Below are 25570 nucleotides of genomic sequence, written 5' to 3'. Positions count from 1 at the left end.
CTTCTTCACTTTCAGTCTTTCCAATCAACCCTGTGATCTGACAATAGCAGCCCTGTGGATTCATTTGCCATTATTTTCCCCATGTTTAGCACATGCTTGATGCATTTTAGTCCCTCACATGCTTGAATAAAGGAAGGAAATACTGTTTACTGTGCTAGTCACTCTTCATTTGTTAGCACACTGCATTCTCTCCATCTGCCCAGGAGGTGAGAATGCTTGTCCCCATTTCAAAGATGGCAAAACCAAGGTCCAGAGAGCTTTTATAATGTATCCAAGATAACATAGCCAGTAAGTGATGGGTCATGATCCAAACACTGGTCTTCTGGTCCTGTGTACTCTCCTCTGCATCAGAATTGCTTCTGGCTGAGCTTTGTCAACTTTATCGGGGGATGATGGGGCAGCATTTCCAAACATGGTCTTGAGGAATCCTGGGCCTATTAGCAGCTTCACAGACAGAAAATAGGGTGCAAATACTCCATGAGCTGCTGAATTCAAACATCAAGTCCAGCAGTAAGAATCACTTGAACCCAGGAGGTGGAGGTTGCAGTGAACTGAGATCGCTACACTACACTCCAGCCTGAACAACAGAGCAAGATTTTGTCTCAATAAATAAATAAATAAATAAATAAATAAATAAATAAATAAGAAGCAAACATATTTTATTTGGTGATGAAGAATCTTTCCAAAATGCCCAAATCTACCTGACAATTTACTACAGATTAACATTCTGGTGGGGTCTTCCTTTAAAGAATGAGGTTTGTGTAAGGCCTGTGTAGCTGCTCTACCCTGGGCCCCAGGGATCTCTGACATGCCCTGTAGATGGTGAGGCAGAATAAATCAGAAAAAAAAACTCTAATGTTTGGACTTGATACATGCTAATGCCAGAATATCTCACCACAGTGATTTTGCAATGCAAAGCTGCCATGAACTGTTGTACAGGTTTTGCACTGCACAAATCTAGGGGCTGTCTATTATGCAAATGGAGCCTTCAGTGGTATACAGGGCAAACCTACCCAACCACACATAGCATCTCTGACCATTAAGACCTCTGATTAGTTTGTTGGTGTTTGGTTTTTGTTTAATACAGATTTCTGGGCCCCACACCCAGGTCTTAAGCTGAGAATTTTTACTCATATGATACACCAGGTATGTATGATGCAGGTCATCTGCACACCACCCACTGAGAAACCCTCCTGATTGGTCATGATTGGATTTTACAGTAACTCCAAGACAGGAGCTGGTATCCCTAGTCTTCATTCCCTTGTCCAGAAAAGAAAGAATGAAAAACATTTGCAGGAATTCAGAGTCCTAGTGAGCCGACTCTCTCAATGTGTTTCTGTTATGTCCTGGCAAAAAGAAGCAGCTAAATTCTGGATCCCAAAATAGGAAGTCAAAGGTTGCCTAAGTATGAAAGAAATTCTGTTGTCTAGAGAAAGGGGGTAGTCTTCGTTTCAGGGGAAACCCTAGAGTTGGCAAAACCCCTTCAAAATGATTCAGTGGGAAGGTGACTGCTAAGTAGAGGCCCACGCACCCCACTGCGCAGAGATGGCTGTTGTCTACAGTCACCAGGATTAACTGCTTGCTGCCTCAACTGCTCGATATGCTTCAGTTCAATCTGCTGGAGGATTTTTTTTCTCCCTCCCAGATATGTATCTTTGACTTCCTAATGGAGGTCAATTAGAACTAGGATTTGTTTCACAGTCATTTTGCTTAATGCATCCTTATCCATAGGAGGGGAGAAAGTGTGTTATCATGTTTATCTGTACAAGAAGGAAGGATGAACTCAAAGGGTGTCTCTCTAAATTTTCCTGTCGTCTGAGTCACACGTCCCTAACATACATAACGTGTTTCCCTTCTTCTGCATCTTTGTTTTCGATGCTTCCCTAGAGGAGCATCCTCAGACCCCTCTCTGCTTCTTTAAATCTTTTTTCATCTTTTCCATGCCCCACACAATTGATACTTCACAATAAGATGTTCCCTGATGTATCCCAGTGAGAGTTAACTGCTCTATCCTCAGCTCTCCAATTACACAGTGCCTCTCGGTCTTATCCCAATCTGCCTTGGTGCATGGCTGGCCAGCTGTGTACATGCCTGTCTCTTTTGCTAGAGAATAAACTCTGTCTAGGTAGGGCTTGTGCCCAGGTGGGCCCTGCGGAAATGTGTGCTGAAGGCAAGCATACCACATATGACTAAATGCAACTTTTAGCAATGTGGCAATATGATAGGGTCTCATTAATTCATATCAATTTGAGGAGATCTCAATTAATGAGAAACTGGGGTAATTTAAAAGAGCAATAGCAGCTGGGCACGGTGGCTCACGCCTGTAATCCCAGCACTTTGGGAGGCCAAGGCGGGAGGATCATGAGGTCAGGAGATTGAGACCATCCTGGCTAACATGGTGAAACCCTGTCTCCACTAAAAATACAAAAACAAAATTAGCCGGGTGTGGTGGTGGGCACCTGTAGTCCCAGCTACTCAGGAGGCTGAGGAGGGAGAATGGCATGAACCCAGGAGGCAGAGCTTGCAGTGAGCCGAGATTGTGCCAGTTCAATCCAGCCTAGGGGAAAAAAAATCATGCCACCTCACTCCAGCCTGGGGGGGTGAAAAAAAAGCAATAACTTACTCAGAAAGTCAGATAGAAACTCAAATTAGCCCAAGAGTATTATTGAAGACCTTACCTTCTGAATCAGTAAGTAAGGATGAATAAGTAAGAACATATTAATTATAGCTTATCAGTTAGGCAACAGCAGGTTCTCTGGGCTGCTTCACTTAGAAAGGCAGCCAGGCCTATAGATTAAGAGCTAGTATGTAAAGTTGGCTGGACCTGGGCTTTATTTAGTTTTCACTAAACCACATACTAGCTGCATGGCTCTGGGCCAGCCACTTAACTCTCTAACCCTCAGTTTTCTCATCTGTAAAATGGAAATAATTTCTTCCTCCCAGGATTATTATGAAAAGAAATGATGTCTGTAATGCATGTCCCACTGTACTGGGCACATTGTAAGTGCTCAATAAATGTCCCTTGCCATTGTAATTATTATTTAATCTGTGAGAGGAAGAGATTTTCTAAATTTAAGAACAATTTTGACCCTACTCTGTACCTATCCTGAAAGGTGTGGGGGGCGAGAAACACCTTATCAGATTGTCAAGCCTCAGGACCCTGGATGTCAAGGACTTATTATGACCTGCTCAGCCAGTGGGGCAGGCTTGCAAAATGACTGCTGGCAGAACAGTCCCCGTACATATTTGTCCCATTTTCCAATCACAATACTCTCCAGAAATCAAGACGATTAGCCCCTTTTTCCAATGCCCTCATAAGTGAAAACCAAGAGAATTAGAGTTGGCTTCACCCAAACACAAGCTCCCAATATGCAGAAACTCCAGCAAGCTAGGCTCAATTTGATAGAGAACCGATCCCCCCCACCCCCTTCTCCCCAGCCAGCACATTTTAAAGACACAAAACCAATCAATAGGGAGCATTCAGAGAGTTGCTGCCAGTGGCTAGAAGAGAATAGATGCCGAGAAAGTCATAACGATGATAAATCCGGGCTCCGCTCCTCTCTGACTAATGTAGGCACTAAAACACACCATGAATATCCTGCTTTGAAACGTGTCACGCTTCTGAGGGACCAATCAATCTCTGGCTCTCGGTGGACCACATTAAAATAAATTTGTCACCGTGAGTTTATGAAATATTGATGGTGTTTTTTAGTCAGGGTGTTAGGAGGTGGAAAGGTGTATCTGAAGAGGGAGGCAGGGAATGGGAGAGTTACTTTAATGAATTATCTCCAGGCTAAGAAAGGAAACATATGCAGAGACTGGAGGAAGATGAAGCATGGAAGAAAATACATTGGCGTGGAGAGCAAAAAGCTTCCAGAATGAGAAAGCCCAGAGCAGTGATGCCTAAGCTGTGTTCCAAAACACACAACTAAATGGCTACTCTTGGGAGGGACTTGGGTGAAAATGGGGGTTTCCTGGTAAAATTTGGGAAACTGTATACTCAATCCAAGCCTTGGAGAGACAGGTGCCCAATAACATGTTAAAAGTTCTGAGAAGTCCTGCAGTGAAAAAGCTCATCTAACTTTGTTTAACCTAATATTTCCCAAACTTATTTAACATGGCAAAATGAACATCTTACTGAACACTAAAGTTCTACGGAAGCCAGTTTGGAGATACCGGCCTACATCCTTGCGACGCAAACTGTGGTCCATGAACCATCAGCATCATATCGCTTGAGGGCTTGTTAGCAGCTTCCATTCCAAACCAACTGGATCAGAATCTGCATTTTAACAGGATCCCAGGTGATTTATGCACAGTGAAGTATGAAAAGTGCTAGTTTAAGTGACTCACCAGAGAAAGAAGACGATACAGGACAAGCTAAGATATGCCTGGTAATGAAGTGCTTCTGTTTGTAATCCTGACCATGACCTGCACAGCAGGACCCAGGGACTCCATGCCCTCATCCAGCACTGGGGCTGTGTATCAGCTGAGCAATCACTCGCACTGGCAGAAGCTCAGAAGGCATTTTTAAAATCAGGTGTGCAGTGACCTCTCTTGAAACAAGTGGAAATTATAGACACCCAGTGGTCTTTTTGTATTTGCAAAACCAAGAAACAGAAATACCTCCACCAGCACTATAAAAGCTGAATTCAGGTCATCAGCCTGCCCAAACCTCACCAGAAGCCTCAGGCTTGTCACTTGGCCTCTAAAGACATGTACCCCAATGAGAGTTAAAGCTCTATTCTCAGCTCTTGATTGTATCACAATCTGCCTTGGCACATGGCTGACCAACTGTGTACATGCCTGTCTCTTTTGCTAGAGCATCAACTCCTTCTGGGTAGGGTCTGTGCCCAGATGGCCACTGAGGAAATGTGTTCTGAAGGCAACCATGCCACATATGACTTACTGCTGGTGCCTGCACGTGGAAACTGAGGTAGAGAAAGCCCAGGGATCTCAGCCAGACTACCACTGCTGCACAACAGGTGGGTGCTCAGACTCTGCATCCCAGCTCCGCTGCTTACTTAGCTCTGCGACTTGACAAGTGACCTCACCTCTCTAAGCCCCGAGCCCCAGCTGTCTTGCTCACCTTTGTATTCCAGCACCCAGCACGTCTGGCACATAGAATCACTGAAAACATGCTTGATGCATGAATGAGTATACTGTTGAATCTGTGCAATGGGGACAAGGCTATTTCCCACCTCTTAGCATTATTGAGAGAATTCATGGAATTGGGTCAGGAAGGTGCACATCGCAGACATTCAACATGAATCTCTGCCTTATTTATGTATTGGACAGTCCCACGTGGATGATGGAGGGAATTTTTAACTTTTTGCTTGTGCTTTGGCAGCGTGAAGAGAATCTGATGCTGGTCTTTGTTAATTAGTGATCAGTTCTCTGGTAGATCAAGGAGGCAGAACAGGATTCTGCTCCCTCTGGTGGCTTCTGAACTTCTTTGTTCCTCAGAATTGCCCTCTGAGAATTCTTCCCAGAAGAGAAATTGTTGGCAGGAACCACACCCTGCAGAACAACTCCCAAGGCCTCTTGACCTTGGTCCACTGACCCTTAAGAATGACCCTGATACCTTGGAGGTCCGTTTTGGTTCACTAACCCTCAAGAATCTCCAGTGACCCTCGAGAGTCAGCTGGGGAGAGTATCTTGTTCTTTTCCTTCAGCAGCTACTGGCACCCATGGAGGTGGTTTTCTTCCTTCTTACAGACCATGTGACCAGGACAGGACCAAGGCTCAACACACTGCTGGACTCCTCTGCTCCCTCTCCAGGTGTCTGAGCACACCCAGCTTCAATCCATTCTTCCCTTAAACCCTCAGCAAATTACTCTCTGTGAGTCTCAGTATTCTCCTCTATATAATGGGGAGAAATAAGGTCTACCTAATAATGTTGTGATGAAGATGAAATGAAATAATGCCTGTCATTTGATTGATTTTGATCAATGGATGTTGGGCTCAAATGAACCAGGCACTCAAGAAATGGTATTACTCATGCATTTGGGTACTGTCATTTTAAGGATTCTTTTTGGCATCAATGCATGGCAAAGAAGACATGCAACAAAGTTTACCAAAAGAATGAAGAAAGGATCCAAAACATCAAGATAGAATATACTGTTTGAGAAGTAGAAATAAAAAGGGTATTAGAAACTAGGAATTATTCAGTGTTTACTGCATAACTGGCAAAGTGCTAAAACCATTTAAATGTGTTATTTCATGTAATCCTTAAAAATAATCTCATGAGATAGGTATTATTGTGATCCCAATTTTAGAAATGAAGAAACTGAGACACAGAAAGGTTAAGTAACTCTCCTAAAGTCACACAGTTAGTAAGTGGAGAAGCTGGGATTCAAACTCAGGTCTTTCTGACATAATAAACTAAGCCCTGGGTCAGAAAGGTATATCACTCAGTTCTTTAGAACAGCTAAAGCTGCAACCAATCACTGTCTCCTGTACCAGGTCTAAAATCAGTACCCAGAAGACTCAAATTTCACTGAAAAACAAAAGGGAAGCCAAGTGTCCCGAGGTTGCTACATTCCACCAGCCACCAGACAGCTCTCTACAACAAAGAGTTATCCAGCTCCAAAACTGATTATCCATTCTGCAGATGTTGATGCAGAGGAAAGAAGTGGTCATGAGGAAAGGTGGGTTTATGTTCTTGGCACCACTTGGCAGCTGTTAGATTTGAGGCAAGTGAGTAAATCTTTTTAAATCTCCCTTTTTTTAATGGCATACAGAGTCATGGTAAGAATTTGGGTAAACTGCCTAGTAAACTAGCCATGATCCTGCATGTATTTCCAATGCCAGGAGTAATGGTGAGTTCCTGGGATACAAAGACCAGGAGAGCAATATCCTTTGCCTGGCAACTTCACAGACCAGAAGGAGGACACTATTGTGACAGCACAGAGGATGGAGCAACCAACTTTAAAATGATGGAGAAGAGAGTGCCGTCAGGGAAGGTTACATCTAAGAGGGCTCTTGAAGGGTAAATAGGAGTTTTCCAGGTAGATAAAAGAGGAAGAAGCACTTTCAGGGAAGATTGTAGATATGAAAGTGTTTTATAAATGGTAAAATGTGATTGCATTTGCCTCAATGACAATACCATGGGCAACATCATGTCATGAACAGACCAGTTTAGCTCATGCATCCATGTTTAGAAACCTTTGTTGTTATCCATGGTGACCTTCAGCCCCACTGTGAGATTCATTTCCATAGTCCCACTACTGAAGTGATAGGATTTCTGACGCACTCCAGCTGTGTCACCAGGGAGGAAGGTTATGCTGGTTGGTTAAGCAGTACAGTCCCCATCAGTTAAGTGACAAAATCAGCTCAACCAAGTGACTGTCATTATATTAACACACCAAGTAAATGACTAACTGAGCGCCTGACTTGTCAACCAAGCATGCTACAACACTCTTCACAGATTGCAGATCAATTTAGCCACCTCTGTGCCTGAAACCCTTAGGTTTTTTCTGAGAAGTTTCTACATGAGCCATAAATGTGTGCAAAAGCATAGAAGAATCAAAGTGGCCCTTGATGATCAGCTGCACATGTGCCTAATACCCCAACATGGAGCTTTGGTCAGGTCAGAAGAGAAGTCCAAGAGACCCAAGGCATGGAGACTGAGCCCCTATCAGCTGGTACTTGGGACCTAAAGTGCCTGGAAGAGGTAACTGGCTGGTACCTGGAAAAGGAAAGTCCAGGAACATGTGGGAGAAAAACTGAAATATCTGTAGAATACAAAGGACCTGTGTTCTACCAACTAATTCCTGGTAGTAGATTGTATTATTCTTCAAAATATTCACTGTCTTTTGCAGGGAAAAATTCTATGTCTTCCATCCCACTGAGGTTGGATTCAGCTCTGGGACCTGTGCTGACCCTTCTTAGGAGAGGATTACATAGTCATTGAGATTTGAGGAGTGTTTGTTACCACAGTGGAACTTAGGCTGAGCTGATATATCCACTCCGGCAGCCTGGAATTAATTGTTGCAAAGAATGGCTGTGAGCATTTTTAACATACAGGGATGCCACCCCTAGTAATGAGGCAAAGTCCAAAGAATTTCCAGGAAATGTTCATCAATTTCTCTACACTCAGAGCAGTGGTCCTCAATCAAGGTCTATTTTGCCCCGTGGAACATATGACAACGTCTAGGGATATTTTCAGTGGTCATGACCAGGAAGCTGTTACTGGAATCCAGTGAGTAAAGACCAGGGATTCTGCCAAACATCCTACAATGCACAGGACAGCTCTCTACAATAAAGAGTTATCCAGCTCCAAATGTCAGTATTGCTGAGGTTGAGAATCTCTGCCTCTGAGAGAAACCAGGAAGGGGGTAGAAAGAAGTGGGCTATATATCATATTTAACAATACGAGCATGTAACATCTACATACCATTATTAAATTTACAAAGTGTTTGCTCATACATTCTTTCACTTCACCTTTATGGTACTCCTGAAGGATTCATATTTTTCTCCTATCTCATCAATGGGGTAACAGAAACCCAAGCAAAATCTTACCTAAGGGCATATTTGTAAGTGCAGAGTCAGAATTCTAGCCCCGTATTGCTACCCTACTTCCCTACCATGTTTCATTAAACCAGGGCTGTTTACAATGTCATTTTCTCCGGGATGTAAATCAATAAATACTCTGTCTCTCATTCAGGGGCAGTGTCTCAAAGATAGATTTGGTTAATTTCTAAATATTTCTAATCCCTTTGAACATGGGGTTCAGCAAAACAGACATACTGCTTGGTTCATTTGTTTTGATAAGGATAGCTTTGTTTTAATTATTTATGATAATACCAAGTGTAAACTAGTCAATTACCCTGGTATATCTTGTCAAAGTAACAATGCCTTGGCGAAGTCTCTAAACCACTGACCTCTTAAACCTTTGCTGAGAACTGGAACAAAACCATGGCAGGGATTTCTTGGTGGAAAATCATCTATTGCCCAACCAATTAGCCAAGCTGTGATGCTGAATGCTCTCTACTGCAGCATTCCAGGGATGCATGAGTTTTCTTGTTGCATGGGTCTAATCAACAAAGGCTGGCAAAAAGAAAGGCATATCAACAGTGGGAAAACTGTCATCCAAAAATACCAGTGCAAGTCAGATAATTCCCAAAGCATGTTGTGCAGTTCCTATTGAGGTCCCATAGCTCATTTGTAGTGAGAACAAAACTAGAGACCATTCACATTAGTCATCTGTGCCCTACCCATTGCCAGGGCTCAGACAAACCTTCCAAATCTATCCAAAGACTTCTCACTACTAATCCTGACAGGTAACTATAGCCTAAAGATTATGGGGAAGATAACAATGACAGACATGAATCAATAAATATTCTTATATTGGCATATGGCTAAATATAATTCTTCACCAATATAATCATCTATTACATTTTACAGTGATTATTGTGATTACTACTGCACTTGGAAGCTGCTTTTATGGCAGTGTATTAATCTGGTAGAAATTAAAGAAGTGAGTAGTACATGAAGTATGTGTGATCCCAGGAATAGATGTAAATGTAAACTTTTTAAGCTACCTATTTATGACCTTAATTTCTGACAATAATTTTGACACAAAGTAATAAAAAGGGACAAGGTAGAGCAGACAGAGTCCATTGGATGTGGAAGACTGATAAGACGTTGAGGTCTTCCATCAATTTCTTGTAACAGTGCTTAGGCAGCCTCTTGCAGAGATGAATCCACTAATTTGCATAGTGGATGAAGAGCCTGCTCTGTAGCAGATGCTCTTGACATCCTGCCTAGTATCCCCTTGGCCCACCTGGGTTACCTGCAGTGGCAGATGGAAACATTTCCAGGACACTGGCACTTCCCACCTCTAATGCCTCTTCCTACATCTTTCTTCTCTGCCTAAGGGCTTTATCTATCACTCCTTGAGTGTGTTGACCTGCTGCAAGCACAAATGTCCCCAGATGCAATCTCCAAATGATGAGGTAGAGGAATCAGTGGACAGATGTCCCAGCCTCCCCTCTCCAGTGGGAATACTTTACAGTGTATACCACACACTATCTCAGTGGGTCCCCAGCAGAATGGACCCCAAGTGGCCCACAGCCATAATCTTACACTCACCAGCATGCCACTTGTTTGGCTTGTTTGACTTTTCTTCCTCCCCTGTCCTTCTTTCCCTACTTCCCCATTTTCTGGGATCATCCTCCAGATAAACAAATGAGCTTGCATCCAAGTCCTCCTCTCAGAAGGATGTGAACTAAGACCCTACCTTCCTATAAAATAAAAACAGAACTCTAATCCTCCTTGAGTTTCAAGGATTTTTTTAAAAATATATGATAGACTACGGTGAACTGGAATAAAGCCAGGCGGCAGGGAGGATTCATGAGCTGGAGAACAAACGCTGAGAAGGAAGAGACATTAAAATAAAGAGGCCAACACAGCCTTGAATGCCTAAGGGATGAAGGGAGTCTGCCTCCACGTAGAAGGATGAGGCTAATTCCAGCCTTCCACTTGACCTAAACTTCCCCTTCCAGCCCAGTTGGTTGGGCAAAAGATGATTTTCCACCAAGGATCCTCACCATGGTTTTGTTCCACTTCTCAGCAAAGATTTAAGAGGTCAATGGTTTAAAGACTTCTCCAAGGCAAGTGGAAGCAGCAGCAGCTACCCCGTGTTTATTACTTCTTTTAGTTTCCTCTGAGAAAACTGCCTCTCTTCATTGTGAGTAACTTTTGTGGGAGGGTTGTTAGAGGTGACCACTTCAACTATGGGAAGCCAAAGAGAAATGATCTTCCTCCTTCTAACCCAGCACAGTCAGAAGTAGGGGCAGGCTGATGGAGGAAGGCTAGAAGGCTTACACTCTCCATGGGGACTTCTAATCTAGGGAGAACAGGGAAGAGGTGGAAAGAAATGGCTAGAGTCCATTCACTGCTGTAGAGCACAGGGGCCCCAACCAGATCCTTCTTCCCATAAAGCGATTGTTGGGCTTCCCGATTCATGTATCTACAGAGCTCTTAGCTAGCCTGGTCCATGATGCCTGACAATTCTGAGATCCCAAACATCCTGCCAACAGATTTCCTTTCACCTAAATGCAGTAAAGTTTCTTTCTGTTGTTTATAACCTGGAATCTTAATTGTTATTTGCATATTTGCAATATGAGCGTTTGGGGTGGGAAGCTATGTGTCGGGGGAGGGTGGGGAGGGATAAGAAAGTAGAGAGAGAGGAAGGGAGGTGGGAAATAGGAAGGAAGGGAGACCACTGAAAAAGTTTTAAAATGTAAAAGAACTGGAAAATATTTGTGGAGCCTGGACAGTTTTGCAATGAGACGTTCATCAAATGGAGCATAAACCAGAAGGAGGAAGTGTTCTTTGTCCTTGTCACCTCTTGGAACCATTATTGCCTGGATAGTTAAAGGAGATGCACCTTGAAACCACTAGGAACACACAGCTCCAACAGAGCCATCAAATTACAAAGTCCCAGTGCAGCTAACCACAGCATCCAGCATCACATAATGCAGGAAAGTCCTTTTACTCACTCCACAAGAGGGATGACAGCATCAGAGCTGGGTACACAAATCAAGTGTTAGGGTCCACACCTGAAACAGCTACCCTTGGGGGTGGCATTGCTGGTGGCACTCTCAGGGAGATAAGACAAGATGCTGTAAAGTCAGGGTGTGGCTTAGTCATCCCACGTTTATCTGGAAAAGGAGAGAATGACAACAGGACTGATTTATGAACACATGGAAGCTTCTCTAGAAATCCCCCAAGCCATTTGGAAAGCAGAAGCATGGAAGAGACTGACCTTTCTATAATCAAGTAGGTGGGATTTGAAGCTTCCCAGCTCTTTACTGCAACTGCATCCAGGGACTAACCAAGGCAGAGTATTTGGGTCAATGTCAAAGGCAGGGTTCTTGAGTAAATTGCCTGGCCTCCTCAAACTTCAGTTTCCTATTCTATACATTATATCACCACCTATCTCATTAGGCTGTTGTAGGGCTTCAGGGAGATGACATATATGTATTTAATAATACATATTGCTGTTGATATATATTGTTGTATATTATATATGTTGTTAGAGCCTCATCTCAAATATGCACTGAACTAAATCTTAGATTAATGATTTACATGAAAGAAGGAAAGAGAAGCTCAGAAGGACAGGGCTGAGAATGTGGTGCATGCCATCCCAAGATCACCAGGCTGAGCCAGATGACTTTATGAGCTGGACAGCAAACCATCTTTCATGGCGGTTCCATTTTCCTCCTTCCCAAAGCTGCAGTCTCATTCAGAGGATTCCCTCTCCCAATAAAGGAGGCCTGTTCTGCTGTTGAGGTTATATAAGGAGATCTGTGCCAAACCCACCAAAAACATCTCAGCTCAGCCTCTAGGAGAAAACTGAAATCAATATTGATCTAATCACAGAATTCACTAAGAATAAATGTGAAGAAATAAATTTCAAAAAATATTGATAGACCTAACTATAAAAATTAAAAATTCGAAAACATACTGAGAAAAAAAATTCCAACATATATGATGAAGAGTTAATATCCTTAAGGTTACAGGTTAGATCACTCTTAAGAGCAGTAAGAAAACAAATGCTGCATTAGGGAAACATGATCCACAGACAGAGAAAGTTCACGTAAGAGGAATGATAGCCAGGAGCAGTGGCATGTGCCTATAATCCCAGCTACTTGGGAAGCTGAAGTGGGAGGATCACTTGAGCCCAGGAGTTCAAGGCTGCAGTGCGCTATGATTACACCTGTGAATAGCCACTGCACTCCAGCCTGGACAACATAGCCAGACCCTGTCTCAAAAAAAGGAGGAGAAGAACTATAAATGACAAAGATTTAAAAGGTTCATCCTACTAATAATCAAAGAAATGCTAATTAAGACAGCAATGTGATTTCATTTGTAATCTATTAAATTTGCAAAGATTAAAGAAAACTCAGTGTTGGTGACAGTTGAGCAAGCTAGATACTCATCGATTGCAGGTGGGAGTATAAATTAGCACAAATTCCTAAAGAGTAATTTGGCAATCTGTATCAAGGATGCTGAAAAATTATTCATGCCTACTTAACAATTTTATCCTAAGGAAATAATTAGAAATGTGAACAAATATTTATTTACAAATGTGTTCATCATAATATGACTTTTAGTGGCAAACAAATGGATCAACCTGACTATGAAACAATAAAGAAATTAGTAAATAGCATATAGTTCACCCATATTGTGGAATATTATGAAGTCAATAAACAACATACTTTGGAATACATTAAAAAACAGGTTACAGAACAATATATAATATGATCCCACTATGTAAAAAATGAAATTATATTTACACATATCATGTAGGTATAGAAAAAGGATTGATGTTTTCTACTCCAAAATGTTTGTTGTGGTTAATCTTAAGAAGTGGGATTATAAAATTAATAGGACTTACACCTGCTTGATGTTAGCAGCAAGAAATAAGGAGGACTGACACATAGACCCAGTCAGATAGAAACTCAGAACCTTCAAAATGCAGGATTTTTTCTTAATGAGCCTGACCTCATAAGACTGTAACATTTGGGTTACATAAATTCAAGAATGGATAAAGGGATATGAAAGTAAATATGAGGGAAATTTTTAATTAATACCGAAAATACTGCACAGCTGTATACCAATGGTCTTGATTTAAAAAACTGTAATTTCCTAGAAAAATCACAATGTTATAATGACCAAAATTAATTAAATAAATATTAAGAAATCTGAATACACTGATTCTGATGGAAGCTGTGGCCTATAGAATAAAGTAGGGGCCAGAAATAAGTGGTTAACTATTGAAAATAAAGAATCAAAATAGGTATCATTTGCAAATATTATTATAAATTTAGAAAACATAATACAAAAATTTGAGAAACTAATGAGAATTTATTATATCTCATTAGATGACAAGATACAAAATAAATGTATATAAATCTATACTTTCATTGACTTTTATAAATGAAAAATATTCAATCTATAGTAGCAAAGTCATTCAAAATTACTCAATTACTCAGTGGTCAAAGAGCAGTTACTCTTAATGTCAGGGTGACATGTTATTTTTCCTAATTCTAAGCTCTATATTTTAAGAACTTTAGGGGTAACATCATCATCTGAAACATATTGAAGAAAACCAAGGTTTTGTCCTCATTTCCTATTTGATTAAACTCAAGCTTTTGTTTTTCCCCTTGTTTTGAAATTCCCTAATAATGAAACTCAGACACTTGGAAATCAACCATTGCTTTCCTTAGATCTTATGTAAATATCTGAGTGGTGGTTCTCCAGGACATAAAAATTGGTCACCCAAGCTCTCCCATCTTTGAAAATTCAGCAGTCTATTGCAATGTTAAAGCAACAACAACACTGTCACAACTCACTCTTCTACCTGTGGCTAGAAATTGTCTTGCGGCATTTTTTTGTGAGGTACTTTCTGAATTCAAAGACATTAAAACATGTGAGACAGGGAAGCATGCATCTTAGAATTAAGGAAGGGGGTTATCCCAGAAATTTAACAAACATGATCAACTTATATAAGATCCTATGAATAGAAGAAAGGGGCAATCAAATCTGGTTGCACCTACCAAACCAGTAATGGGGATATTTTGTGATAAAGATTCTGGTGATAATATTAATGATGTTGGTAATAGTGAAGAAAATTGATGGGGAGGAGTAGAAGTGAGTAAAGAAATGGTCATGGATGAGTAGAGTAGCATTAGGATGGGCGTCGGGATAAGAATAGGAACAAAAATGAGTGACAGTAGCCATTGGGATGGCCATGAGAATGGGAGATAAGAATAGGAACAGGAATGGATGACAGTGGGCATTAGGATGGGAGTGGGAATGGGAGTGGGGATAAGAAAAGGAATGGGAATAGGTGACAGTGGGCATTAGGATGAGTGTGGGAATGAGTGGGGATAAGGATAAGAAAAGGAATGGGTAACAGTGGGCATTAGGATGGGTGTGGGGATGGGATTGGGGATAAGGATAGGAACGGGAATGGGTGGGCATTGGGTTGGGAGTCGGAAAGATGAAGAGGAAGGGAAAGATGAGCACACATCATACACATCATTATTATTAGGGTAAAGTGTCTTCGTGGATGCCTGAAAGAAAGGAAAATCTCTCCAAATTATTCCTTTTCTCTCCCACCTAAGGTATCATGGGTGTGTTAAAGGAAGCGTTAAGCTTCTGGTGTTTCTCCCTAGTCCTCAGAGCAACGTTCTCAAATCAGACTCCTCTTATCCCAGATGACCCAAGAATGCTTGTTATTTGATCTTTCTGAGAGAACTTCTGATCCAATTCCAATCTGGTAAATAGGTTAGTCTTGTAACTTGCTGTGTCTTTGGCCTCAGTTACACCCAACCAGTGGTGAACATATAAGTGAGTGTATATCATATTAGATCACTTTCAGGGACATTAAGTAGAAGGAAAGCTGAAAAGTCTTGTGTAGACTTCAGATGCAGGTTATGGGGAAGAAGGACATGGAGGAACCTTCATTTGACACATGTATCCCAGTCCTGTCCTCTGCATTTTACGTACATGTTCTCATTTAATTCATCCAACCTTATATAACATACAAATATTTCCACTTTACAGATAAGGAAATTGAGACTCATAGCCTCTCTTACTAAGCTGTTTACCCACGGAGGCAGGAACCAAGACAGTTCTGCACAGCAGTCTATCCCCAGGGTCTAACCCCTGGCTGCCACATAGTAGGTACTCAGTGACTAATCATAAAATTAGATATTGCAACCTAAGGACGCCAACTGCCAAATGGCAGAGGCAGGACTCCCACCCAAGTCTGGCTCTTTCCTGTGCTATTTTTCCAGTACATAGTTGAAGATTTTAGATTTCCCTGGGTTTTCAAAGGAAATTCTTACGAAATCAAAACTTTTCCCGTGTTGCCTGTCCCCTCTGGAAGCATCCTGGGGTGTTTTGAGGGGAAAGGCAAATGGGGAAAATGAAATTGAAGAGCAGGAGCCGCTCCAGACATGACGGAGGTCCCCACAAATATTCCCCATGGGCCTCATTACACATTTGAGCAAACATTACCTTCACTCACAGCTAAATTTCCTGTTTGCTTGGTTGATCAATTCCTCATCAAATTTTAATGCGGGGTTCAAACCGTCTGTGGTGTTTTAATTAGGCCTAAGATTGCAAAGTGTCTGAGGCAGGGCTGAGCCTCATCCAAATCCCGCTTCCCATTGCGGTGTTGCCAGGAGGGGTGGGGGGCTGAGCAGAGCTGGGCTGGGCTGGAGCCAGAAACTCCGCAGACCCTGTTCCTAGGTGCACTGTGCTCTCTAGTGGTGGCAATCTGCAGAGAAATAGGCTGTGTAGCCCCAGGGACTTGGAGCCCTCTCCTGATTCCTTCCAAGCCCTGAGAGTTTATAAGTTGCCTTACCTGCTTTCCTGTTTCATCTCTCTTCCTTTCCTACAAAACAGAGCATCATAGTGGCCTTATGGAACTGACAAACACTAATCAACACAACTAGTGTGCCTGGTGCTATGCCAGGAGGTGATAGAAGAATAAGACACAAGACCTGCCTTCATGTAGCTCATAATGGAGAAGACAGTTGTACATACAATTTGACATGATGGATGGTGTGGCTGGGACATATATGTGACACTGGTGATGGGTGCCAGGAGGACAGACCCAGTGCTCAGGTCATTAGAGGGTCTGGTGGGCCTCCAGAACATCAGAAAACAAAGTGACTCTTTTCAGAGCCAGAGGGTGAACCAGGCAGTCAGGACATAAGGATACTGACAGACATTGATCAAAATAGATCAATGGATAGATCTCGATGTCCAACAACCTTCCCCCCTTCACACTCACTTCTCCACGCTGACCCTTCCTCAGCTCTGATCTTTAGGAGGCCTGCCCCAAAGATTTGCTCCTGCCCCTGACAAAATATATCAGGATGTCCAAAACTAACCACCTAGAAACTGTGCCCCTTGGAAGGCCTCCCTCCTTGTCCAGCCTGGGCCACTCACAGTTCTAGTTCATTTGCACTTTAGGATAGCCAGTGTCCATTACCATATTCAAGGCTCTGAGAAGTCCTGCAGAAAAGGAAGCTGGATCATTTTGCTTAACTCTGTGTCCTACAGGCTTACTTGTATACAGAATACTAGTTAACATCTTCCTCTGTCTCTAATGCTTTCTGAATCTATGCCCTCCACAAGAAGACCTATGCCTGGTTAGGACTAGCTACAGTTTCCAAAGGGCAGTTATCACCAATAGTATGTCTAAGTGATTCTTAATTTAATGTCCTGATGCTGTCAGTCCTGAGAGCAAAATGCAACTTTACAAAAGACAGCTCTGATGGGGACCACATAGGAAAGGCTGCCCAAGTTCAACAGAATAGTGAGAAGAAACCTATTTGAAAGTTCAAGGATTGATGCTCTTATTAGATTTGGGGAGGAAAATGGTGAAATTCATACTTGATTGAAATTACTAATGTTTCTAAGGCATTTACTGATAGTAGAATGTAATTAGCTGAATTCAGTGGTTTCCAAACGTGGCTGAGTGTTAAAATCACCTGGAGCATTTTTTAATTGTGCCAATTCCTGGGCTCTATCCCTCGATACTCTGATTCCACAGAACTGAGGTATTGCTGATGCTGCCAGTTGCAAGAACACATTTGAAAATGATTGCTACATTTCACTTTTCCCTCAACTGTGTTCTGTGAAACACCAGCTCCACAGGATGCTAACACATCTTACCCAAAACAGTTCCTTGTTAATAATGTTGAGCTCACAGTGTGTGCCAGACACTTTGCTAAGATGAAGACAGAGATGAGAGAGAGTCATCTCGCTTGATCCTCATACTCACCCCCAGTAAGATTATCTTCCACTTTCTGGACAAGGAAACTGAAGTATAGAGATGGATGGCTTTCCCATGGTCACGCAGTAAATAGTACCATCCCTTGAGAGGCCAACGATGATGTCCCACTGCTGGCTGATTGGACGGTGGTGTCATTCACTGAGATGAAAACAGGAAATGAAGCTGTTATGGGAATAAAGGGAAAAGTTAGTGTGTTTGGTTTCAGACACTCTGAGCTTGAGGTGACTATGAGATATCCAGGTAGAAATGTCCACCAGGAATTAAATACATGGGCTAAAGACCATGGAGAAGATTTGGACTGAAGTTAAAGAGCTGAGAGTTGAGGATGTTTAGATGGTAGCTGAGACCATTCTGGGCCTCCATTTCCTCTTTCCAAAATGGGAGATATCAGTTATCATCAATACGCCTTATATTGGTTCCTCACTAAGTTCAATATAGAATTACCATATGATCCAACAATTGCACTGCCAGTTATATACCCTAAAGAATTGAAAACAGGTGTCCAAACAAAAATTTCTACACAAATGTTCATAACAGCACTATTTACAGCAGCCAAAAGGCAAAAATAACACAAATGTTCAAAAACTGGTAAATGGGTAAACAAAATATGGTCTGTTCATACAATGAAATATTATTCAACCATAAAAAGTAATGAAGTACCAATGCATGCTACAACGTGTATTAGTGGATGATAAACGCTGATGAACCTTTGAAACATTATGCTAAGTGATGGCTGTGCACAGTGGCACACACTTGTAATCCAAGAGCTTTGGGGGGCCAAGAAGGGAGAATCACTTGAGTCACGGAGTTCAAGACCAGCCTGGGCAACATAGTAACACCAATCTCTACAAATTTTTTTTTAATTAACCAGGTATGGTGGTGCACACCTGTAGTTCCAACTACTCGGGGGGCTAAGGTGGGAGGTGCTCTTGAGCCCAGGAGTTTGAGGCGGTAGGCAGTGAGCTAGATCATACCACTGCACTCCAGGTTGGGCAACAGAGCGACACTAGCAAAACTGGATGTCACCCTTGACATAAAATATAGTCTGCTTCTGATGTAGAAAGAAGAAACTACATTATTTCTGGTTCATATAAAAACCATATGTGTGCATGAAATGTGGGGAGAGGAATGAATAGATTCATACAACCGTCAATCACTAAATTTGCCCTCTCAGAGCTTACATTCCAGTGGACAGCCCACTTAAAGAAAGTGAACACCTGCTGCCCAATTGATTCCTCTTCATGTCTTCCCTCCTCATAAATAGCTCCTGTAAAGACTAGGTTGCTCAAGCCAGAAACAAGAGCATCATCACTGTCAACTCCCTCCCTCTCACCTCCACCCCCAATCCATCAGCAAGTTCTGTCAATTCCATCTCAAAAATCTATTTCAAATCTATTCACCTCTTTCCTTCTCTGTTGCTGCCACTCTCCATCAAGTCACTTTCATCTCTTGCCTGCAGTGCAACAGCCTCCTCAGGGGTCTCCTTGCTTCACTTTTGTGTTCTACCATCCATTCTCTATGCACAGTAGCCAGAGTAGGCTATATTTTCCAAAAAAAAAAAAAAAAAGAAAAAGAAAAAAGAAATAAATTCTGATTGTGTTACTGCCTCTGCTTAGAAACAGTCAATGACTTCCTTTTGCTTAGAATCCCAAATCCCAAATCCGGCTTCCTTCTTCTTTCTAATGGATAGGCATAGGCCCCTTGAGGACCCAACCTAAGAACAAACTTACTGCAAAGAGGTAATAATGCCCACTTTCTGCTTCTTATTCTAACTGGAGCCACAAGCCAGAGAAGAGAGTTTTCATACTTTCAGTGGTCATGTGCATAAATTCAAGGCCACAGAAGTCCTGGGTATGTGTAGTCACCTGCTCGGGCTACCAAAACAAAGTACCTCAGACTGGGTGGCTTAAGCAACAGGAATTTATTTCCTTGTAATTCTGGAGGCTTGCAGTTTGAGATTAAGGTGTCAGCAGGATTGGTTCATTCTGAGGCCTCTCCCCTTAGTCTGTAGATGGCTGCCTTCTCCCTGTGTCTTCCAGTGGGCCACCCCTCAGTATTTATCTGTGTCCAAGTTTCCTCTTCTTAAAAGAACACCAGTAAGATTAGATTAGGGCCCACCCTAAGTCTTCATTGTAGCTGAATAACCCCTTTAATGGCCGTATTCAAATACGGTTACATTCCGAGGTACTGAGAACTAGAGCTCCGAAGCATGAATTTGAGAGAACACAGTTTAGCCCATAACAGTCTGCAGTATAATCATAGTGGTCACTTAAGCAATTAATTCAACCTCTCTGAGGTTAGGCTGTCCTTGCAGAGAGATACTACCTGCTTCTCTAAGTGGCAAGGATCAGAGATAAGGCATGTAAAACACCCAGCTGGGAACCCAGCATAGAGTCAGCACTTGATTCTCAGGGATTTTCATCCAAGACCATTGCACATGGACGTTTCCTTGTGGCAAGCTAGAATCAGACCACACAGCCAGCTTCAAAGGGTTAAGGCAGCAAACACACTTATTGACTGGAGCTTCTTGGCGGGCCCAGGGAAGCGTGACTGATTGGAAGCCTGTTTAGAGGAGGAGCCCACTTTGTGGGCCCGAAATAAATTAGAACCTGTCAATAGCTCAGATCCTGGAGCATCGACAAAGTCTGCAGTCTCAATAGGCAATTAACACTTTACAGGGGCCATTACCCAGCGGCCTCCCTGCATTTTACTGCACATTTTCTGCCATCAGGTCTGGTATTGAAGCTTCTAAATAAAAACATAAAAATGAGCTAGAACAGACCAGCATATTGCCTGGCTGGAGTTATGGTGCCCACATGCAGCAAAGAGATCATATTTCCTCTCTCCTTCCTAACTGGGCTCTAACTCTCCTGCATCCCCAGTCCTGCATAAACATGCGCACATGCACACACACAGACATGAGCACATGCACATGCAGGCCATCTTCTGAGTGTGCCACAGAGGCACCGCAGCATGGATACTGGGAGGAGGACGTGGTCTGGAGTCAGATTGCCTGAGTTCGAAGCCTGACTCCAGCACAGTGGACTGGGGGTGGAGGTGAGAGGGAGGGAGTTGACAGTGATGATGCTCAGCACATTAACTGTGTGGTCTTGCACAAATTGTTATGCCTCAGTTTCTTCATCTGTACAATAGAGCCTACATCACAAGACTTTCATGAAGATTAGGTGATTTTAGCACAATACCTGGCACATAATAGACCTCAATAATGTTAAAGGGATCAGTACTGTTGTTGCCACTATCATCAATGGGAGGAGCACATCCAACATCAACACTGAACATATCTAACTGCACGGATCATTGTAATCCCCAAGGCCACTCTGCTTCTGCTCCTTTCCTTTGGTTTCTGCCACTGTCAGTGCCTTGACTGAGCAAGGCATATGCTCACCCTGCTGAACGGAGCCCCTCACACACTTCCTCTGACTGCCCATGCCAATTCTCTCCTAGGAAGCCAACTCATGAAGTTCCACCCCAAAGCTGACTGCCGTTGGATCACTAGGAGTTAAATCCACAGGTGCAAATTCAAAGCAATAACCAGGAACTCTGTGAGGTTCCAGTCTGTGGGAACCTCATTGCAAACTCAAGATCTCAGAGAAGACTGTGGGGCTATTGGATTGGCCAGAAGCATTGCCTTTGAGGAGGATATGCAGGATATAATGCCCCAGTGAGGACACTGGCAGCACCATCAGGAGAATGTTGGGCTCAGGAGCATTCAGGGCCACTCCTGACCTGAAGTCTGCAGCAACAATTGCTGTCACTTGATGCCAAGGATATCATGGAGCCAGAGCTGGAAGACATTACCATCCAGTCCAGAGCTGGTGCACTGTGCCCATGGAGCCCCAAGAAGGTGGGATGGAGGTGCAGCTTGGTCCGGGTGCAGTGGCTCATGCCTGTAATCCCAGCACTTTGAAAGGTCGAGGCGGGTGGATTGGCTGAGGTCAGGAGTTCAAGACCAGTCTGGCCAACATGATGAAACACTGTCTCTACTAAAAATACAAAAAAAAAAAAATTGGCTGGGCATGGTGCCATGCACCTGTAATCCCAGCTACTCGGGAGGCTGGGGCAGGGGAATTGCTTGAACCAGGGAGGTGGATGTTGCAGTGAGCCAAGATCGTGCCACTGCACTCCAGCCCGGGCAACAGAGCAAGACTCTGTCTCAGGAAAAAAAAAAAAAAAATCCAGGTTTGTTTTTTATTTGTCACTGGACAGCACACAAGAGTATCCTCTACTAAGGCCCCACAAACAGTGGTGGGGCCAAAGCTGAGGCCTCTCCTTCCAGATTCATCACCTCCCCAAGAACTAGAACTTTCTCTGCTCTCACCTTTCTGCCTCTATGTATGTCATTCCTCCTTTTTGAGGTCCTTATTACTCCTCTTCCAAAATCCTGCCCATTCTTCCAAGCTCACCTCTTCCCTATGGCTTCGCTAGCATAACTTATACTTATTGAATGAATGTCACTCTACTTATTCACATGTATGTGAAATGGACTCTAGGCTGTGTCCAAGATCCCAGGGACAACCTCATGGGCATCACTGGGGGTGCAATGAGAGATCATCCCGTAAAGATACATATAGTCAATTCAGATACAAGGAGTTGCTTGGTAAGGTGGAAATTAAATTAAATTCTTTCAGGAAAGCAGCTGAGGACTCTTCTCTGTCAAAAGAGACCAGCAAAGCACTCTGTAGCTCTCTGCTTTCTCACTTCTTGGGGGTTACTTGGGTGTCCCTTGTAGTTATGCAAGTTAAGTCCAAGGAGACACTTTACCCTGGAGAAAGAGGATTCTCCTCACCTGACAAAATGTACTTTCCCAAAGCTCCAAGGAATGCAGAAACATCTTTGTAGGGGAGAAATGAATCAATCTATCAAGGAGCAGAAAACCTTGTAGAAAGGGGATTGAAATCCTGAACTGAACCTAGGAAGTAGATTCGACATTAGAACAACTTTGAGTTGACTGAGATGGTCTTCCTAACCGAAAAACAATTTAAGGACAAGATTTTAAAAGAAGATTTACCAGAAAGAAGAGAAAGCCTGGGTTCACGGCCCCAAGTTAACATTTGTCTTGAAGTTTTGCAATTCTGGAACATGAAACCGAGGCTGGAAACACTTCCAAACCCAGCTACCTTGGCATAGCTTCAGGAACAGCGACAGAGCATGTGATTACGAAATAGGTTAACCAGCATACTTTCCCCACTCCATGTGCCTGCTCTAACCTTCTGAGCTTCTGAGTGCCAAAAACAAAAACGACTGCTGCTTCATTTCCAGCCTTTTATCTTACCTGAAAATACCTTTTGTGGTTTACTCTAATAAGAAATATGCAGAAAAGGAAATTCCAAAAATGTCAGTCCAGCCTAGCCTGTTGACACATTACAATACCAGCACAGATAACTCACAAGGAAACATAGCCAGAACTCTGATCAAACCATGCCTGAAGCATGCTACCCTGAACTAATCTGTTATATAAGACAAGAAACTTCCTTCGATATTTAAGCTAATGTAAACTGACTTTTCTATTATATGCAAACCAAAGTATTATGACTGTTATAGGCAGAAACCAGTATCAGAATCTAGCACTGGGCCAGTAAAAAGAATGAGGAACATAAATATCTCACGTAAGGAGAAGAGCACCGAATAAGAAAGACTGAGCTAACTTTTACTGTTCTAAGATGGAACGAAGGAAGCTTGCCCTGGGAGCATCTTAAATGCACCTTGTAGTCTCTGGCACTAACTGCTCAATTCACACAGCTCCCTTCGAACTCTGGAAGAATAAGCAAATGTATCCGATCCACTCCTGGGATACTTAATCAGTCAGCCTCACATGGCATTTTTTATAACTCTGTCCTCTGTTAAGTTTATCCTTGTTTAACAGTTCACATGAGGCCCTCATTATTCTCATCACTGAATGTAACTCAGAGGGCTTCTACAAGGTCTTTTAAAGAATAGGCCTTGGTAAATACTTCAATATATTAAAGAGTGTGGTTAAAAGCACAGCCTTTGAAGGAAGATAAATCTGCACTCAAATCCTGGCTCTACCACCTCTGGATGTAATATATTGAGCCAAGTTACTTAATTCATCTAAGCCTCAGCTTCCTCATCTGTAAGGTACAATGACTCCTATCCCACAGCGTTACCAACAGGATTAAATAAGATAATGCACAACAACTTAAATAGTACTGACACTTTAAATAATCTCTCAATAAATGTAACTATTCTTTTCACTACTATTTTAAATATTCTTTTGTTTTCTTGTATAGAAGAAATACAACTTCATTACAAATTACTAGGAAAACATACAAAAGTGAAAATTCTGAGCTGTGTTAAAAAGCATGATGTCAGACCAAGCACGGTGGCTCACGCTTGTAATCCTAGGACTTTGGGAGGCTGAGGCGGATGGATCACCTGAGGTCAGGAGTTCGAGACTAGCCTAGCCAACATGGTGAACCCTTGTCTCTACTAAAAAAATACAAAAATTTGCCAGGCGTGGTGGCGGGCTCCTGTAATCCCAGCTACTCTGGAGACTGAGGTAGGAGAATCGCTTCAACCCAGGAGGCAGAGGAAGAGGTTGCAGTGAGCCAAGATCACGCCCTTGCACTCCAACCTGAGTAACAGAGCAAAAACTCCACCAAAAAAAAAAAAAAAAAAAGCATAATGTTGAACTATAATGTATCAATCTTTTGTGAAGATTTTTAACACATTGAGTGAGGCAAAAAGCCAGTTGCAGAACAGGAAATAGTAAGTATATGTTTATGTGAAACTGATATCTAACACAGACATACACTCAGACTTACAGATATATCTAAATGCATGGAACATTATTTGAATAATACAGAAGAACTTCTTACCAGGGGCTGCCTCTGACCAGTGTGATGGGGACAATGTGAGGCAGGTATAGAGAGTAAAGGGCCCAGACTACAGTGAAGCACTCACCTCAGGTGCAAAATTTTAAAGGGCACCAAAAAACTGAATAACAAAGATAAGTAATACTTAATGCAATATTTTAAAACTCAAGATTAATGCCAAACTATCAAAAATGTAAAGACATGATCAGTGAGCTAAGATACTCAAGAAAACAAATTGCTCTGCATAATGGAGCAGAAAGATTGTGAACTTTTAAAAAAATTGAGAAGAAATGAGTCAGGATATGAAAATATTAACCATCAATCTAACAGATGGCTGGGAGGTACAGAGAAAGCGTAGCTGAGAAAATTCACATTGTTGCAGGGCCCAAAGAACTCTTTAGAAAAGGAGTATCATAACATTAATTTGAAATTGTTTGTGTGATACCCCGTATATTTCTCTTATGTCCCTATCCCCCTAGAGATCTCTGAACAGGTTAAAACCCATCTCCATTTGCACAGTTGACAGGGGCAAAATATTTAGATTTGCAGTAGGTAGAATAATAGCCTCCCAAAGATGTTTATGTCCTAATCCTCAGAACCTGTGAGGTTAGGTTACATGGCAAGGGAGAAGTTAAGGTTGCAGGTGTAATTAAAGACGCTAATCGACTGACTTTAAGATAAGAAGATTATCCTAGATTATACAGATGGACCCAATGTAATCACAAGGGTCCCTAAGTGGGGAGAGGGTGGTAAAAGAATCAGAACCAGAGATGGCATCATGAGAAACACTGACTAGCCATTGTTGCTGGACTTGAAAATGGAAGAGGCCACAAGTCAAAGAATGTGGGCAGCTTCTAGAAGGTGAAAAAGCCAAGGAAGTGGATTCTCCTCC

This window comes from Rhinopithecus roxellana, chromosome 13 (assembly GCF_007565055.1).
Source record: "Rhinopithecus roxellana isolate Shanxi Qingling chromosome 13, ASM756505v1, whole genome shotgun sequence".
Classification (NCBI taxonomy): Eukaryota; Metazoa; Chordata; class Mammalia; order Primates; family Cercopithecidae; genus Rhinopithecus; species Rhinopithecus roxellana.
The sequence above is the reverse complement of the archived record's forward strand: the minus strand, read 5'-3'. Positions refer to the sequence as shown.